Consider the following 9,890-nt stretch of genomic DNA (forward strand, 5'->3'; position numbering starts at 1 on the left):
GATGTGTTTGAGAACCAGGCACATGCTATGAACTGGCCACATAAGCACTGGGCTACCTTGTTGCACACAGCTTTGACAGGAAGAGCTCAAACTTGTACTGCTGCTTTACCATTTGCCAAGTACATTAGTTATGACGCTGTCAAGCAAACTATTCTAGAGACATATAACTTGTTACCTGTAAGTTATCAACATGCATTTCGTACGTTACAACGATGACAAGATCAAACTTGTGTACGTTACAATGAAGACAAGATCAAACTTGTGTAGAGTTTGCTCGTGAGAAAAAAGTTGCATTTGAGAGGTGGTGTAGGTCTGCCAAGTGTAACAACTACGACAGCCTTGTTCAGTTGCTACTACACAAAGAGTTTAACAACTGTATGTCTGCTGACATACAAGAATATCTGATCGATCATACTACCTCGGATATTTTGGAAACTGCAGCATTAGCAGACAATTACGAGATTTCTCACAAACTTGTATGTACGAAAAAACAGAGAAACAAGGTAACTAAAAATTGTCCTAGAAGCTGGCAACATAAATTAGCTGCTCAGTGCCGGCCTGATGTACCTGCTACTGTAACTTCTCGTACCTTTACCAGGAAAACTCACAATTCTGAATCTGTCTCTGTGGCTAGACAGAAGTCTGATATTGAGAAGAAGAAAGTTAAATGTACCTATTGTAACAGAAAAGGACATGCTAGAGAGTATTGCTGTAAGTTAGATAGAGATACAAGAAGCAGTCATGCGGCTGGCGCCCCCACTCAAGTGGTATCCTCTTCCGAGCAACAAAGGCACCAAAATTCTAATAATACCTCTGATCCTACTGTTTTAGATAATATTACTCAGAACAGATGACTAGCATCAGAAAGTGTATCTGACGAAAAGATTCGTTCAGCGATGAGTCCTTACTTTTCGAGAGATAAAGTAGGATTTGACGAATCACATCTAACTGAGATAATTACTTTCAGAGACACTGGCAGTTATCTCACGTTATTAAGAGAAGATGTACTGCCCATAACTGACGATACCTATTGCAAGATAGATGTATTGTTAGAAGCCTATGGTGGGGCTGTTATAAAAGTACCTCTGCACAAAGTTTACATTGAAACAAGCTATTATACTGGTTATATTTCAGTGGGTATATCCAGTGGTGTATTTCCCATCAGGTCATTGGACTTGTTGATAGGGAACGATATCCTTCATGCTGGTATATGTAAAGAACCACTTGTGATTGATAATAACACTGATGATAATTATGCCATTGAAGCTTATAGAGAGAAACCTATTTTATTTCCTCTCAGCGCAATTACTAGAGCTGTCAAAGATTCAACAACCATCCTTGTCTCCTGTTGAGTTAGTTTATGACAATGATTTGGGGTTGAATATGTTGTTTAGTGACGCTCTGCGCCCAGGATCATTAACACTGACTCCCCCTGGTCATCAACCTAGTCAAGACACAACTGACGTTAAATTTCTAACTCATGATGATTTAATCAAGGATCAGTTTGTTGATCAGTCACTGGAAAGACTGAGAGATATAACAGTTACTGAGAGTGAAGCAAAGGATCTCGATAATTGTTACTATTATAGTAACGGTGTACTGATGGAGAAAAATACATGTAAGTTGTCAGCCGATAGTGTTTCCACAACAGTCAAGCATCTCATAGTGTTACCAGTTACATTTCGTGAACAAGCCATTGATTTTGCTCACAATAGTCCCATAGGAGGACATTTGGGTGTCAAGAAGTGTTACAAAAAACGCGATTCTAAAAGCTTAGAGATCTCCAGTGAATACTAGAAAGGACTGCCCTTCTAGCATCCAGCCTGTTACTGGGTTTTCGTAACAATTAGTCAGTATCCTTGTCCTATTATCCATTAGAATTCAGTATGATTCAATAGTGCTTCAGGATTACAACTGGTAGGCTACTAACTAGAGAAATTAAAATTTAATAAATTTATTAATTAAGTTGTCTAGGCATATCTCAAATTATATTAAATTAAATTAATCACAGTAATCAAAATAATATTAATCACTTCTCTCTTGTACAGTAGTATTGTGCTGAAAGCACATATCACATTTATAATTTTTAAGTACCGCCTGGTACATTAACATTTAATAAGATATTACAAATATATACAAGTAAGATAGTGTGTATGTGTGTAAATGCTCTAGGTAGTTCGCTATGTCTCAAGACTCGACTAGGCTTAAACAAGTGACTGACAAAGTCCTCAAATAAACTAACTTCTTGACCAACTGGCAATCAGAACAGTCTGCTTGAACAATACAAAGAATGCTAAGCCCAATAGCAATATAACAAGCAACTGTGACACAGAATCAGAAACAAGGAGATAATATAACAACAATAAGTAGGGACCATCAGCAGAACCTCCACAAAAGTCACATAACTCCCATACTACTGAATCTAAGATCATCATAAGAAAATCCCCAACTGTGACAGTACACAGATACCAGTACAAGTTAGGTCAGAAGCTACAGCTCAGGACCTGAGTTGCTCAGAGTGTCTATGCGACACACAACCTCAGTACAACGTCGAAAATCACTAAGTCTATACAATGTTCTGTGAACAGAGTTCTACAGAACATACAACAATAATGAGACAAGAGACGATCTTCCAACAAGGGCCTATAAGGGAGATTTAGGCACTTTTTGTCTGGAATACATCCAACCACCCAGAGAGTCTAGACCAGACTGAATACTTCAGGCGAGGTGAGGACACCCCCCTTGATCACGTGATAGCTCCGTGGACAGCTGCTGCTCAGCAACAATGAGAAGCCGGCAGAGTAACGAGCAAAGAGCTATAAGTACAGTAGTTAGACAATCAAGACTTGAACTGAGCACATAATATGTTACATCCTACCTAACAAAATTTAACTAAGTCAAATAATAATATAAAGCAATATATTCACGATTTAGCTATTATTGCAAATATAAGCAATATAAAATTATTTAATAAATGTATGGAAGAGGGTAAGGTACCTAGGGATTGGCAGAGATCATGCATAGTTCCTTTGTATAAAGGCAAAAGGGATAAAAGAGAGTGCAAAAATTATACGGGGATAAGTCTACTGAGTATACCTGGTAAAGTGTATGGTAGAGTTATAATTGAAAGAATTAAGAGTAAGACGGAGAATAGGATAGCAGATGAACAAGGAGGCTTTAGGGAAGGTAGGGGGTGTGTGGACCAGGTGTTTACAGTGAAACATATAAGTGAACATTATTTAGATAAGGCTAAAGAGGTCTTTGTGGCATTTATGGATTTGGAAAAGGCGTATGACAGGGTGGATAGGGGGGCAATGTGGCAGATGTTGCAGGTGTATGGTGTAGGAGGTAGGTTACTGAAAGCAGTGAAGAGTTTTTACGAGGATAGTGAGGCTCAAGTTAGAGTATGTAGGAAAGAGGGAAATTTTTTCCCAGTAAAAGTAGGCCTTAGACAAGGATGTGTGATGTCACCGTGGTTGTTTAATATATTTATAGATGGGGTTGTAAGAGAAGTAAATGCGAGGGTCTTGGCAAGAGGCGTGGAGTTAAAAGATAAAGAATCACACACAAAGTGGGAGTTGTCACAGCTGCTCTTTGCTGATGACACTGTGCTCTTGGGAGATTCTGAAGAGAAGTTGCAGAGATTGATGGATGAATTTGGTAGGGTGTGCAAAAGAAGAAAATTAAAGGTGAATACAGGAAAGAGTAAGGTTATGAGGATAACAAAAAGATTAGGTGATGAAAGATTGAATATCAGATTGGAGGGAGAGAGTATGGAGGAGGTGAATGTATTCAGATATTTGAGAGTGGACGTGTCAGCGGATGGGTGTATGAAAGATGAGGTGAATCATAGAAGTGATGAAGGGAAAAGCATGAGTGGTGCACTTAGGAGTCTGTGGAGACAAAGAACTTTGTCCTTGGAGGCAAAGAGGGGAATGTATGAGAGTATAGTTATACCAACGCTCTTATATGGGTGTGAAGCATGGGTGATGAATGTTGCAGCGAGGAGAAGGCTGGAGGCAGTGGAGATGTCATGTCTGAGGGCAATGTGTGGTGTGAATATAATGCAGAGAATTCGTAGTTTGGAAGTTAGAAGGAGGTGTGGGATTACCAAAACTGTTGTCCAGAGGGCTGAGGAAAGGTTGTTGAGGTGGTTCGGACATGTAGAGAGAATGGAGCGAAATAGAATGACTTCAAGAGTGTATCAGTCTGTAGTGGAAGGAAGGCGGGGTAGGGGTCGGCCTAGGAAAGGTTGGAGAGAGGGGGTAAAGGAGGTTTTGTGTGCGAGGGGCTTGGACTTCCAGCAGGCATGCGTGAGCATGTTTGATAGGAGTGAATGGAGACAAATGGTTTTTAATACTTGACGTGCTGTTGGAGTGTGAGCAAAGTAATATTTATGAAGGGGTTCAGGGAAACCGGCAGGCCGGACTTGAGTCCTGGAGATGGGAAGTACAGTGCCTGCACTCTGAAGGAGGGGTGTTAATGTTGCAGTTTAAAAAGTGTAGTGTAAAGCACCCTTCTGGCAAGACAGTGATGGAGTGAATGATGGTGAAAGTTTTTCTTTTTCGGGCCACCCTGCCTTGGTGGGAATCGGCCAGTGTGATAATAAAAATAAAAATAATAAAAATAAAAATTATATGAAATGGAAATATACATATAATATATATACATAATATACATTGCAACTCATTCAGGGGTTGCAACAAGAAGACACTCGGTAAACTGGCAAAACATTTTACTTGGCCAAAGATGAAGGAAACAGTAGGTGATCATGTGCGACGTTGTGACGTGTGTCAAGTGACAGGCAAGCCAGCACACACACCTCCACCTGCACCTCTCATTCCTATCACCATGGATGGTGAACCATTCTCACGTCTTATTATTGATTGTGTTGGTCCTTTGCCTAGAACCAAACTAGGAAACCAAACACGCTATCCCGAAGCTATTCCTATGAGAAAAATTAATGCTCGTGCTATTGTGAGAGCGCTGATGAAATTTTTCTCCCAGGTTGGATTGCCATGAGAGATACAATCAGATCAAGGATCTAACTTCACTTCTAAGATCTTTCGAGAAGCATTATCCCACCTAGGAATAAAGTCTGTACTTTCAACCAGTTATCATCCACAGTCACAAGGTGCTCTAGAGAGATTTCATCAGACACTGAAGTCCATGATGAGAGCTTATTGTGAACATTTTTCTAGAGACTGGGATGAGGGTATACCTTTTCTTCTGTTCGCTATGAGAGAAAGTGAGCAAGAAAGTCTCGGATTTATACCATTTGAATTAATATTCGGACACCAAGTGCGTGGTCCTCTCGCAGTGTTAAAAGACGTGTGGACAGGTAAATCAAATCCATCATTGAGCACTTCACCTTCATTAATGCAGCAACATTTGACAGCCGCTAGAGAGCTAGCTTCGAAAAACCTAGTTTCAGCCCAAGCTAGAATGAAGCAACATTATGACAAGCGTGCTGTCTCTCGTTCTTTTAAAGCAGGAGATAAGGTGATGGCTCGGAAACTAGTACCAGGTCATGCTCTACAAGCCAGGTATGATGGTCCCCTGGAAGTAGTGAAAAAGCTTAGTGACGTAAATTATTTGGTACGTACGCCTGGGAAAAAGAAATCTAACCATGTGTACCATGTTAACCAGCTTAAGTCATATTACGCTAGTCCTCTACCTACTACATCTATTCTTCCTAGGACAGAGGAAGAAAACGTCAGTCTACCTGACATCTCTAGAGGTATAGAGGTGTGTTTAGAAAATTCAGTGACTCTACTATCACTAGACGATTTTCTTAGTAACCTTGGGATTGATAAAGCTGGTGATATTAAAAACATAATTTTGCATTTCCCTGAATTGTTCAGTGATGTTCCTAAACGTTGTACTCTGGGTGTACATGACGTTGATGTACAGGGAGCATCACCCATTAAGCAATCACCATATAGGATGAGTCCAACGAAGCATAAAGCATTGAGAGAAGAGGTTGATTTTCTGTTATCTCACGGACTTATTGAGCTCAGTAAAAGTCCATGGACATCTCCCTGTATTTTAGTGCCTAAACCTGACGGTAGTTTCAGGATGTGCACTGATTACAGAAAAGTGAACTCTGTCACCTTGCCTGATGGTTATCCTCTACCTCGCATTGACGACCTTATTGACCGTGTGTCAGGAGCCCAGTTTGTCAGCCGTTTAGATCTCTTACGAGGCTATTATCAAGTCCCGCTTACTGAACGTGCTCAAGAAATATCTGCTTTTACTGTTCAAGATGGATTGTTTAACTACCTCGTCACCCCCTTCGGCTTATGTAACGCTGCTTCTTCATTCCAACGTATAATGAACGAGTTGACCCACAACTTAGAAGGAGTAGAAGCCTACCTTGACGACTTAGTGGTGTACAGTGATGAGTGGGAACAGCACTTGACTCGTCTCAGAGCATTGTTCGAGAGACTGCCGCACTATAACTTCACTGTTAACTTAGCTAAATGTAGTTTTGGTCAAGCCAAGATTACCTATCTAGGCTTTTGTATCGGCCAAGGTGAGGTTGCTCCTATTGAGGCTAAGGTTCGTGCAATTTCTGAACTTCCAGTGCTACAGGATAGGAAAGGAGTACAGAGATTCCTGGTTATGGCAGGATATTATCGCAGGTTCTGTCCAAACTTTTCTCAGATTGCAGCTCCTCTTACTGAGCTTACTAGTAGCAAAGTTCAGTTCATCTGGACTAGAGATTGTTCAGACTCGTTCAAAAGGTTGAAGCGCTTGCTATCCTCTGCTCCTGTGTTGAAGAGTCCTAATTTCAATCTTCCCTTCTTTTTACATATAGATGCAAGTGGTTATGCAGTGGGCGCTGTGCCTCTCCAAAAGTCAACATCCACTGACAGTCTCCATCCTATATGTTACTATTCATCTAAGCTTAAATGACACCAGAAAAATTATGCCACTATTGAGAAAGAGGCTCTAGCTCTTGTGGTGTCCTTGGAACATTTTGACGTGTATTTGGGCACTTCCCCATTTAAAATTAACGTTTTTTCAGACCACAATCCACTCATATAAATACTATGAAGAGTAAGAATGCTAGGATCATGAGGTGGGCTCTCAGAATCCAACCTTATTCTATTAGTATAAAACACATAAGTGGTCATTGTAATGTAATTGCTGACGCTCTGTCACGTCCTTAATAATTATGTTACATTAAATTAACGTAATTTTCTGCCCAAATGCCTTTTGTTACTTGCTATGTCAAATTCAGTAAAGTAACGTAATCTCTCTAGCCCATGTTAACTATATATACTCATGTCATGTCTAATTATGTTATTTATATATTCACAGTAGTGATGATATGTGTGTGTAAGGAGACAGAAGCTGAGTGATGAGTTTGTAGTGTTGTGTGGGCGATGTTACTGCATGGTGGAACAGTCCTGCCATAGACCCCCCCTCCTCACTACACACCTTAAGTTGTTTCATACTCAGATGTCCATACTGCATAACACTCCACAACCACTACTTAAGAGTGGAATGCCATCTGTCTATAGCACAAGACTATTATGCAGTCTCCACTACTATGATCGAGCCTTAATGTGTCATGCTTGTCTACGCTATCCTGTCTCTACACTGATGTACATAACCACGAGTATGCAGAGATACAATACTATGTACTGCCCTAGTACCAGGGGCATATCCTAGTGATATAGACACTGAAATTATAGAGGTGCTTGGCACAAGAGTGACTCTGATTAATGTTTATATTATATTGTTATTAAAGTGTCATGAGTAATCAGTAATAATGTGAAAGACATTAATGCAACTCCTAGTGCGACCGTTTGTTGTGTTGGGGGGGTGTTGCAACCCTTGAATGGGTTACAATGTATATGATATATATATATATATATATATATATATATATATATATATATATATATATATATATATATATATATATATATATATATATATATATATATATATATATATATATAATGTATATTACCTTTTCATATAATTTTATATAGTTTATATTTGCGATAATAGCTAAATCGTAAATATATGACTTTGTATTATTATTTGTCTTAGTTACTTTTGTTGGGTAGGATGTAATATATTATGTGCTCATAGTTCAAGTCTTGATTGCCTAACTACTGTAATTATCGCTCTTTGCTCGTTACTCTGAAGGCTTCTGTTGCTGGGCAGCAACTGTCCATGGAGCTATCATGTGATAGAGGGGGGGGTGTTCTCACCTCACCTGAAGTATTCAGTCTGGTCTAGACTCTCTTGGTGGTTGGACATATTCTTGACAAGACGAGCCTAAATCTCCCTTATTGGCCCTTGTTGGAAGATCGTCTCTTGTCTCATTATTGTTGTATGTTCTGTAGAACTCTGTTCACAGAACACTGTCGAGATTTAGTGATTTTCGATGTTGTACTGAGGTTGTGTCGCTTAGACACTCTGAGCAACTCAGGTCCTGAGCTGTAGCTTCTGACCTAATTTGTATTGGTATCTGTGTACTATCATAGTCGGTGATTTTCTTATGCTGAACTTAGATTCAGTATTATGGGAGCTTGGTGACTCTTGTGAAGGTTCTGCTGATGGTCCCTACTTAGTATCGTTATATTATCTCCTTGTTCCTGATTTTGTGTCGCAGTTGCTTGTTATATTGCTATTGGGCTTAGCATCCATTTTATTGTTCAAGCAGACTGTTCTGATTGCCAGTTGGTCAAGAAGTTAGTTTATTTGAGGACTTTGTCAGTCACTTGTTTAAGTCTAGTCGAGTCGTGAGACATAGCGAACTACTTAGAGCACTTACACACACATACACACAAACTTATTTGTATATTGTATTATTAAATGTTGATGTACCAGACGGTACTTAAGACATAAATGCGATATGTGCTATCAGCACAATAATACTGTACACGAGAGAAGTGATTATTCTTATTTTGTTGATATTGATTTAATTTAATTTGATATACGCCTAGACAACTTAATTATTAATAAATTTATTAAATTTTAATTTCTCTAGTTAGTAACCTACCAGTTGTAATCCTGAAGCACTAATAATTCTTATGGAATTCTAATGGATAATTGGAGAAGGATACTGACTAATTGTTACGAAAACCCAGTAACAGGCTGGATGCTAGAAGGGCAGTCCTTTCTAGTATTCACTGGAGATCTCTAAGCTTTTAGAATCTCTTTTTTTGTAACACTTCTTGACACTCAAATGTCCTCCTATGGGACTATTGTGAGCAAAATATACAATACAAATAAGTTTGTGTGTATGTGTGTGTAAGTGCTCTAAGTAGTTCGCTATGTCTCACAACTCGACTAGACTTAAACAAGTGACTGACAAAGTCCTCACATAAACTAACTTCTTGACCAACTGGCAACCAGAACAGTCTGCTTGAACAATAAAAAGAATGCTAAGCCCAATAGCAATATAACAAGCAACTGCGACACAAAATCAGGAACAAGGAGATAATATAACGATACTAAGTAGGGACCATCAGCAGAACCTTCACAAGAGTCACCAAGCTCCCATAATACTGAATCTAAGTTCAGCATAAGAAAATCACCGACTGTGATAGTACACAGATACCAATACAAATTAGGTCAGAAGCTACAGCTCAGGACCTGAGTTGCTCAGAGTGTCTAAGTGACACAAGCTCAGTACAACGTCGAAAATCACTAAATCTCGACAGTGTTCTGTGAACAGAGTTCTACAGAACATACAACAATAATGAGACAAGAGACGATCTTCCAACAAGGGCCAATAAGGGAGATTTAGGCTCGTCTTGTCAAGAATACGTCCAACCACCAAGAGAGTCTAGACCAGACTGAATACTTCAGGTGAGGTGAGAACACCCCCCCCCCTTTCTATCACGTGATAGCTCCGTGGACAG

Source organism: Cherax quadricarinatus, chromosome 14, assembly GCF_038502225.1.
Source record: "Cherax quadricarinatus isolate ZL_2023a chromosome 14, ASM3850222v1, whole genome shotgun sequence".
Taxonomy (NCBI): domain Eukaryota; kingdom Metazoa; phylum Arthropoda; class Malacostraca; order Decapoda; family Parastacidae; genus Cherax; species Cherax quadricarinatus.